The sequence below is a fragment of the Limulus polyphemus genome, unplaced genomic scaffold, assembly GCF_000517525.1.
Source record: "Limulus polyphemus unplaced genomic scaffold, Limulus_polyphemus-2.1.2 Scaffold1168, whole genome shotgun sequence".
Taxonomy (NCBI): Eukaryota; Metazoa; Arthropoda; class Merostomata; order Xiphosura; family Limulidae; genus Limulus; species Limulus polyphemus.
Genome location: NW_013666778.1, coordinates 133,431 through 142,954, shown reverse-complemented (window position 1 = coordinate 142,954; position 9,524 = coordinate 133,431). Strand labels below are relative to the sequence as shown.

General features: G+C 39.2%; 1 protein-coding gene across 1 annotated transcript in view; it reads left to right on the top strand.

Annotated features, from left to right (window-relative positions):
- LOC106462450 (cell division cycle protein 23 homolog) overlaps positions 1–9,524 on the top strand; it is a 118,519-nt gene that overhangs the window by 5,471 nt on the left and 103,524 nt on the right. The gene's annotated exons all lie outside the window — the stretch shown is intronic.

Below are 9,524 nucleotides of genomic sequence, written 5' to 3'. Positions count from 1 at the left end.
GTGCTATCAGTGCCAAGGATTTGGACCTATCATTGCTCATTATTAGATCAGTACAGATTTTCCACTGTACGTCATGAATTTGAACATACTAAATCAGTGGACAAAATTAGTGACAAGAGAAGCCTCAAACATGCAGCAACCAACTGATCAGTCTCAGGGACTTCTTCACCTGCAGAGGTTTTATCTGTCAACCTATCATCCTGTCTTTTTCATTTGAAGTTTCAACTACTTCATAACTAAACTTTAACCATTCTTTTGAAATTAAAACCACAACAGTGGATCAACCTATAACAGCTGACCTCCCTCTACTCACTGAGGGTCCTAACCCAACACATGTGATCAAGATTTGTAACATTTTTTCCCTTTCCTGTAGTCTGAGCAACCCAAGAGCTTGTTTATTTCTTTGTCTTCATTAATAATATTCCTATGAGATTTGAACCTTTATTTTCAATCTTCTTTTTTGTGATAATTATGCAAATACATTTTATACTTTCACATAGTGGTATAGGATTCGTAGTTGGAGTTGTCATTGATGATGTTATAGTCTTATTTTATTTTGTTCAATTTTATGTCACTTTTGGTTTTAATGCTTGGAGACGGCTTAAATGGGTAATGAAGCAAAACTTTAATATAAGTTTTTCTTCATTACCCATTCAAGCCGTCTCCAAACATTATTAGTCTCAAAGTGGGTTCCTCGTCATCGAACTTTTAGTTTCGTTTAATGTTACCTTTGAGCTGGAATTGTGGAAAGAGCATATTAAGCGAAAGGTATAATTCCAGGTTGAAAGGCTACTGATATGGCAATGGATAAGCATTCATTCTGAATGAACTGTCCATGGTTTCATTATGAGGAAGGTTGGCATGTCTTACACTTGTGTTCCACATTTCTTGCAATAGAAGACACTTCAATAGTAGTGGGAATTGATGAACTTACCTGAATTTCTGATCCAGAAATTGGACATAATGTTATTTTACATATGATTTCAAACATATTCCAAAGATGTAAGGTTATAACTATAAGCCATGTTGTACTGAAATTATAATTAATCATGTTGTTTTCATTGTACATATGTCACTTTGATATTTTAGCATTAGGTCAAATGTCAAACCATGTATGTTAAATTTACTGAACATGGTTTTGTATTATAATTTAATCAGTTATATAGTCCAAAGAAAATAAATGTGCTGGTGTGCATAAAAAAATTAAATATAATGAAAAACTGTATATTGTTTTAAGCTTTTGGGATTGAATTGTGGCTAATTGTTTGTAAAATATAAGAAATACTAGATATTGATACTTGTATAATGATTGATTATACTGTGGTGAAACAAGTTATTGTATCACCCAATGTTTTTTATACTTTTCTTAGTTCCTGTAATATTTTATGAGATTGTGCACTGTGGAAGTGTCAGAACTATTGTAAAATGGTTATGGACATTTTATTGTGTAAGTTGACTCATATATCATTTATTCAAACACACATATATGCATCTTGATTAACAAACCAATCATTACAAACATATTACAGCAAATGATCAACAAATATTTGGTAAATATGAAAATGTTCCTTGAATAAGAAACCTAGATTTGAAGATAAAGCTTCTAATGTAATTGACAAAAAATTGGTCACAGGGTCTGTTTCTTGTTTTAATATTTGGTTGTGCCCCCTCTGACCTTGATAACTGCTTGATATCACCATGGCATAGGGTGCAATAGGGACTGAATTTAGGTAGGGGTGAGTTCATGATGCCACTTGTGGATTAGGGCTTCTTGCAGTTCCAAGTAGCTTCTCGATTTCTTCTCTTGCATTTTGTTACCCATTGCCTTCCAGCAGTTTCTGATAGGGTTGAGATCTGCACTGTTGCCTGGCCAGCTTAGTATCTTGATCCTCTCCAATTGCAGATAGTCCTTCACCTGAAGCAATATCTTTTTCATACACATAGAGTGAAACTTACTCTTTGTATATATATGTCCTCTGTATATCTTTCTCTAATGAGATGTGTTCTTCTTGCTTGTATGAGATGCCACTCTGATATTTTGCCTTTAATACCTCCTGCATTCTACCACAAGGACTGGTTGATTTTATTCCCAGATCACTCATTTCTCCGCAAGACTTTGGATGCTCGGAATAGCACTTTGATGTTTTTTCAATCATTTTTCCTTCCCTTTCATACATATACATTCATTCAACCCTGATCATCTCTTTTGTTCTGTTTGAACAGTTTGCTGTTATCTCACTGCTGCCTTTAAGTCATTCGACATCATCTGTTTTGTTTGCCTTGGATTTCTTTTTACATGAATTATCTCCTTCTACCTTAACTGGTTGGTTTAAACATCTCATCTGGCTTATCTATTCCTCTATGGAAGCTGACTCTTTTCATCTTTTTCGTGTCACCTCCTATCGTCTTACAGCTTCTCTTACCTTGAATGAAATATTGCAAGTGGGGGATGTGGATAACCCTTGACACCTTTGTGTCACATTACTTACACCACTTTGTGATTTCTTCCACCTTTGAATTTTGTCTCTCCAGTCACCATTCTAGAATTTTCCTAGAGGCTCTAAAGAGGTAAGTCATTAATTATCTCATTTTTCTTTGCAGTTTCTACAAAAAAAAGCAACCAATCAAAAATGTATATACTGGAAACAGTGGGACCCATTGTATGGCTGGTGTTGCTTAACAGAGGATATTTCTTTCTCTCTCTTTAAAAATCCACATCAAGTAGAGGACAACAGAAAGTGTTAAGCCCATCTGCTCATTCTCAATGCCCACTGTTTTCTGCAAAACTGCTTCAGCTGTTTATATATATTTTATCTTTCAAGTTGCACTGCTGCTTCCAAAAAAAAACAGCATGGGATTGTAGTTCTTGTTCTCAAACCTGGCCAGCTCTTGTAGTTCTTTTTTGCAGTAACCCATTACACAGACTGACAGTGTTGGACCTTATGCAGATGATTACATCTTTTCAGTCTAAACCCCTCTCAGATGTTCTCTCAGTGTGAATTCCTCCCTCCCATTTTCTTGCCTCCCCAGTACAAAGTTGCTGGTTGGGTTGATATAAAGTGTTCCCCTTCAATTGAGCATAATCCCAAAGGTATGAGCCCGAGAGGATGCATCCCTCAATCAGAAGTAGGGGAGGAGTGTCTTCCTGGAAATGTAGTACAGGCAACCCCTAAACTATGAACCTGATTATTCCGAAACATATTTACCTCCACTGACACTATAGCTATTTCTTGATCTCCAGGGTTTCCACTCTTTGCCCATCTAAGCATTGAAAACACTTGCTCCAGTCTTTTATACCCCACTCGAATGCCCTTGGCAAATTCTAATTTGTAAAATTCTCCACCAAGTTCTATGCGCCTCTATCTAGGTACTGTATATAACACCTCATTTGGATAATGTAATCACTTTTTCTCCACAAAGTATTCAGCACAGGTTTCTATAAACAGGAGTATTGTGATTATTCACTATTTATGTTGCAACTTTGAATGTGGTTGGCATTACTATGGTTATATCTTCATTTATATTTATAAATTACTTTAACAGCAACAAAAATGTACTGACGGGTATGAATTCTCGAGTTAATGTTTCTACTATGGAGGCCAACCAGACCTATTCTCTTCCACCTCTGCTATCTGGTGTTTGTCAACAGCCAGGGGAGGGGTCACTCTCAGTTGAAGCTGTCTGTGATATGATCCTTCTTTTACTAGGCCGGCCTCAACAGAGGATCATCTTGATCAGCTACCTCCAGCCCCTTTTCTTCAGTTGTTTGCTCAGGTTTGTGAGGTTTTAGGGGTCTCTCCTTTTGAATTTGACTACTACTTCCTTGTTGACAGAAAGGATGGCAAGTGACTACTTGGTTTTTTCTCCTTCTTTTAATATTGCTGTTCATGCTAGGAGATTTGGCACTTAGTTATGAGATGGGATAGCTATGCCTTGTCCCCCATGTTTATCGGAACAGCATGCTTTTGCTTATCACTGCCAGGAGGAGGTTATTTAGATTCTCAATGGATGGACACCTATTTGGACGTGTGGGGTCTAGTTCGAACCTGTGATCACTTTGAACACATCACAATTTTCTTGGATTCATCTTACTATCACGTCTGTCTTGAGGTATTTATCTTTGATCCAACTTTTGTTGGAAGCCTATCAACATTCCCCTCAGCCATTTGAGGATGAGTTGGGGATTTTGCTGACGTCTACTTCAGTCAGATTGTCTTCTTGATTTCTTTCTCTGGTTTTCTGGCTGGTTTGTTGTAGGGATTTATTGGGCAGAGACACTTTGTCAGAAAGTGTTCGTTTACCATCTTCTGCCCTCAGGGAGTTATGGGAAGTTCATTTTCTCTGTCTCATGTTGTTTGCAGGAGTTCCAGACACATTAGAATCACAAATTGATTCAGCTCATTTATATTCTTCTTTATCATCATTGGCTTCTCAACTTTCTGGTATTATTTTGGGAGTGTTAGCTCGTAGTGTTTCCCAACCCCTTCCTTTTGTTCCTAGGTCTATTGGTTCTTATAACAGTCCATTCATATTCTCAAGCATCTATGGCTCGGGCAGACCATCGCCAACAACATCACTTTCTAGATATCTGGAGTTATTTCACTAGTGATCCATGAGTACTCCATGTTCTGGCTTCAGGGTTGGTCATTCAATTTACATCACCTTTGCCATTATCTGCACAACCTATTTCCTTTTCATGTCCAACATATTCATGGTGAGTGGAACTTCTTTCCCAGGCCATAAGAGAGTTGTTACTCAAAAGGAGAGTAGAGAGGGTTGATCCCATTCCTCCAGGATTTTATTCCCATTTATTCATTGAACTCAAGAAGACAGGAGATTGGCATCCAATCATCGATCTGTCTCGACTTAATCAGTTTTTAAATCCTCCTCGCTTTAAAATGTAATCTTTTCTCAACCTATGATGACACTTTGTGCCAGGGATCTGTATGACCAAGTTTGATGCTACCAATGTTCCCATATTCCCTTAGCAGAATCTTCCTGGAGGTTTCTTAAATTTGTGCACAAGGGTCAGGTGCTGCAGTTCAGGGCTCTACCTTTTGATCTTGCATCATCACCTTAAGTCTTCTGCAGAGTTGTTCAAGCTTTTTCTCATCATCTGCATTCCTTGGGCCTGTGCACACATCATTATATGGATGATTGGCTCCTTCTGGCACCATCCCATCAATTAGGAGAACAACACTCAGATTCTTTTTTCAGAAGCCACAAAAGCAGGCTTCCTTATTAGACTGGGAAAATCTGTTCTGTCACCGAGACAATATCTTGTCCATCTGGGTGTGTTTTTCAGTACTCACTTAAGTTGTGCTCAACCAACCCTTATCAGGCTTCAAGCCATTTAAAGAGCCATCAGACTTTTACTTATGTCTCCTTCTCCTACTGTGTGGATGGTTCCCTCTCTTTTGGGGATGTGGGCATCCCTCAAGCCTCCCATTCCTTTGGGATGAGCACATATGATGTCCCATCACTGGTCATTGTGCATTCTCCATTCCTCCACCTTGTCTTGAGATTCTTCTGTTCACAGACGCATCTCTTCAAGGATGGGGAGCTTGTCTTCAAGGTCAGGAGTTCCAGGGTATTTGTATGGAAGATGAGTTTACCTTCCATAGCAACGTTTTCAAATCCCTTGCTATACACCAGGCAATGGTTCAAAGTCTGTCTCTCTTGAAGGGAAAAATTGTCATGATACATTCCGACAATTCCACGTCAAGAAAGCACACATCAATTTCTTGTCAAGGAAGCACACATTCTCGAGACCTTTGTTTTCTTGGATTTTCTCTACTGACCTCATTCCCATTGTATCAGTCTTTTAGCATGTCATGTTCCATGAGTGATGAATTTTATTGCAGATTACTTGTCTCAACCTAACTGGATTCTTCCAACTGAATGGATGCTACATCATGAGGTTTTTCAGTGGATTTGCTCTCAATTCGTGTCTCCAACGATCGATGCCTTTGTGACTCTTTGGAATTCTCACCTGTGGTTGTTTTGGTCTTCGATACCTCATCCTCAAATGTTGGCAGTAGATTCATTCAGTCAGGACTGGACAGGTTTACATCTGTATGCCTTTCCCCCAGTTTGGCTATTGCCTCGGGTTCTGACTATGGTTCGTTCCACTCCTTGTTGAATTCTCTTGATTGCACCATATAAGCCAGCTCAAATGTGGTTTCTGCTTCTTCAATATCTGCAGGAATATCCACTTCTACCTTCTCCACATTGGCAGTCTCTGTTGAGACAACCTCAATCAGACATTCTCTACCTAGATGTTCGGAAACTCAGTCTTCATGCTTAGAAGTTATGCGATCCTTTGCCTGACGTAAAGGTTTACCTTCTAAGCTTTCTCTGTATTTAACTAAATCTCTCCATAGGCCTACCATGGCCATTTATCAAAAGAAAACCCTCTTTAAACCCTCTTCATCCTAAAGTATCTACCATATTCCATTTTATGACTTGGGTATTTGAGAGGAGTCTTGCTTTGTCTATGGCGGCTTTATATAAGGCATCCTTATCCACTATTTTTCAGTATTCCAAATATCAGAAGGTTTTTGAATCCTCAGTACTATCAGGTCTACTCAAATCCTTTTCTGTTCTACCCAAACGATCTTTTCAATTACCGAATTGGAATTTTACAGTTGTTTTACGTGCATTGTCTCATCCTCCCATTGAGCCCTTAGCTTCGTGCTCGTTGTTTCACCTTTCTCTTAAATTGTATTATTTGTTGTTATTAACCTGTGAATGTCGACATTTGGAGTTGTTTCCAATCCATGTGCATCAGACTCTTTATCATTTCACATTTTTCCTGCTTTACCCTGATAGGTCTTTTCTTCCCAAGACTCAGGCAGTCAGAGAAGGGGAAAGATCCTTCTCACCAATCCATCTGCCAGCCATTTCTCACCTTTATGAACGCTCCGATCCTTATCATTTGTTATGTCCTTTTAGGGCCCTTAATTGTTATGTGGCTCGTACTAACTAATTTCAAGGTAGTAGGAATCGATTGTCCCTCCATTGGCGAGTGTTGTCCAGGCAGGTATACTTTCTCTTTTCAATTCTGCACTACCAACCACTTTCACTATAATTACTACAGGTTGCAACATGGTTTCCATAAGACCATCTAGGTGCCTACTGGATGGTATTATCTTATTATTATGGACCACAACTCATGGAGTACCATGAGTAAAGCTAAAGGGGATCCTGTCCATCCCTGCCAATCTTCAGGTTGAATATATTGGGGTCAATTTGCTTTTAAAAGTGTATGTAACTTGGTTCACCTATTGCACAGTTTTGAGAGCACTGCTCCTCAGGACTCCCCAATGCATATTATCCCCCCCCTCCCCAGACTTTATTAGTGGAGCTTGGGAGTCCTTACCACTTCCAGTTTCCAGTCACTTTGGTGGTGAACAGAGGGTTTTCCTCCAAAGTGTTTGAGTGGATTCCTCCAATCTTGGAGAAGAGGATGAAGTTTGGGGGGTCCTCCTACTTGGATCCCTGGATATTTTCCCCAGATGTCAGTAAAAGTGGCACTAACCTCCAGTTCAGATTTGACATGAAGCTATCGTTTGGGGGGTGCATGACCCTTCTCTTTGATCAATGATAGTTTTGTATATTGTTCATAGAAGGAGGTCCACTATGTCCTCATAACTCCATGGGCAAGCGGAATTTCTCCTTGCACACTTGGTTGGGGAGTGAGGAAGAATGTTCATAATACCAGACTGGATGAATTCTGTTACTTCGGTTGGGTACGGCATATACAATCCCGTCATTCAGAGCCTGGGGTGTTGCTTTTTGGACTTTCTTCAGGTGGAGGAGAAAGTTTGTCCACTTTGGTGTTGCTTATTTTTTTGTCATGATTCCAGTGGTGCAAAACAAGTCACTCTATGGCTATAATTTGGTATCCTATCAAAAGTATATATAGATATAACATTGCGGTCCAGTAGCCCAAGCCATCAACGTGGGATATAGGTACCATGAACCCTTAGTTCCAACCCCGAGTCATGGAACCTCGGCTATTACTCATATTCTATTCCACCTTTGATATAAGAACTAAGTTTCAGATGAAAAGCATACCTGTTCTGGATGTAGTGTGGTTCCCCCACTCTGGTACCTTCTTTATCTTGGTACACTCCTGTTGTATACAGATGCTTTCTGTATGATACATGCCTGCTCCAGCCCCTCCACCTTCTCAATGTGAGACTCTAGCTACAGTGTTAGCAGAGATAAGTATGTTTTGGAAGTAAACATTTTCCTAAACTGAAAATGTATTTCCAATAATACTTTCCTCTGCTGACACTCTCCTGACCTACCTCCCCACTAAAAGCCAGTTTATGTCTTGAAAAGTAATTACATTATCTGAATGAGTTGCTTATATGCAGTACCTAGATAGAGGGCACATTGAAGTTGGTGGAGAATTTTGCTAATTAGAATTTGCCAAGGACATTTGAGTGGGGTATAAAAGACTGGAGCATGCATTTTTAATGCTTAGATAGGCAAAGAGTTAAAACCCTGGAGATTGAGAAATAGCTATATATTATTGGAAGTACATTTTCAGTTTAGGAAAATGTTAACTTTCCAATGATTGTGATGACATAGATGGGTCTTGTATCTGTCTCAGTATGTAGGTCTGGGATGATTCATCCCTACACCAACTAATTCTGATAAGTATATCTTTATACGTATTTATCATATACTGTATGGCTTGACTTATTATCCTAGCCACTTTACACATATATGGTTCTGCTGACCCTCTGAAACATATAGGCTAGTTGAGCAACCTTTACATTTTGCCTATCTTTGCAACACTTTAGCCCCATGCAGGAGGTTCTTTTGACAGTACCATTTGCTCTACCCCTTGCACTGGGCAAAGATTATTATTACCTGCTTGAGATGGATGAGGTCTCCCACTAAGTGATGCTCTCATTAGGTTCCTCCCCCTCCCCCTAGTGGGCTACGCACTTCATAAGTTTCCCTGTCTCTTGATTTATTCTCAGATCGAAACTCATCTTTTTAATTTCTCTCTGTACACTGGTCCCCTCACCTTTTATTTGGGATTCTTGTTATTTGTTTTCTGAAGAATGGAGTAGCATGGAGGATGTGTTGCCCTGTTATTGATGGAGTAGTATAGTATAATGCTGATTGGGTCATAGACTGGTACAGTACCCATTATTACATGTAGGGATGAGAGTTTTGTTCAAAGGGATAGCACATATGCAAACATATTTCAGATATTACCTGTCTATCCTATGCATTCAGAGGTATCTATCTGAAATACATTTCAAAGTAAGGAAAATGTTAACTTTCTAAGGTTTTTCCCATGCCATTTCCATGAGTGTTGTCACAACACTACTTCTGAGAGTAGTATGACTGCCAACGTGGCATTGTCTGAATGGTTTGATGGTAGCCAATCACAGTCTAAACAATTAGCTCATGGCTGTGTTCTGGTGCAATAGAGGTATCACACAACCATGTGCATTTTATATATTTTCATTACTGCGTACCAAGAATCATTGTTTGCA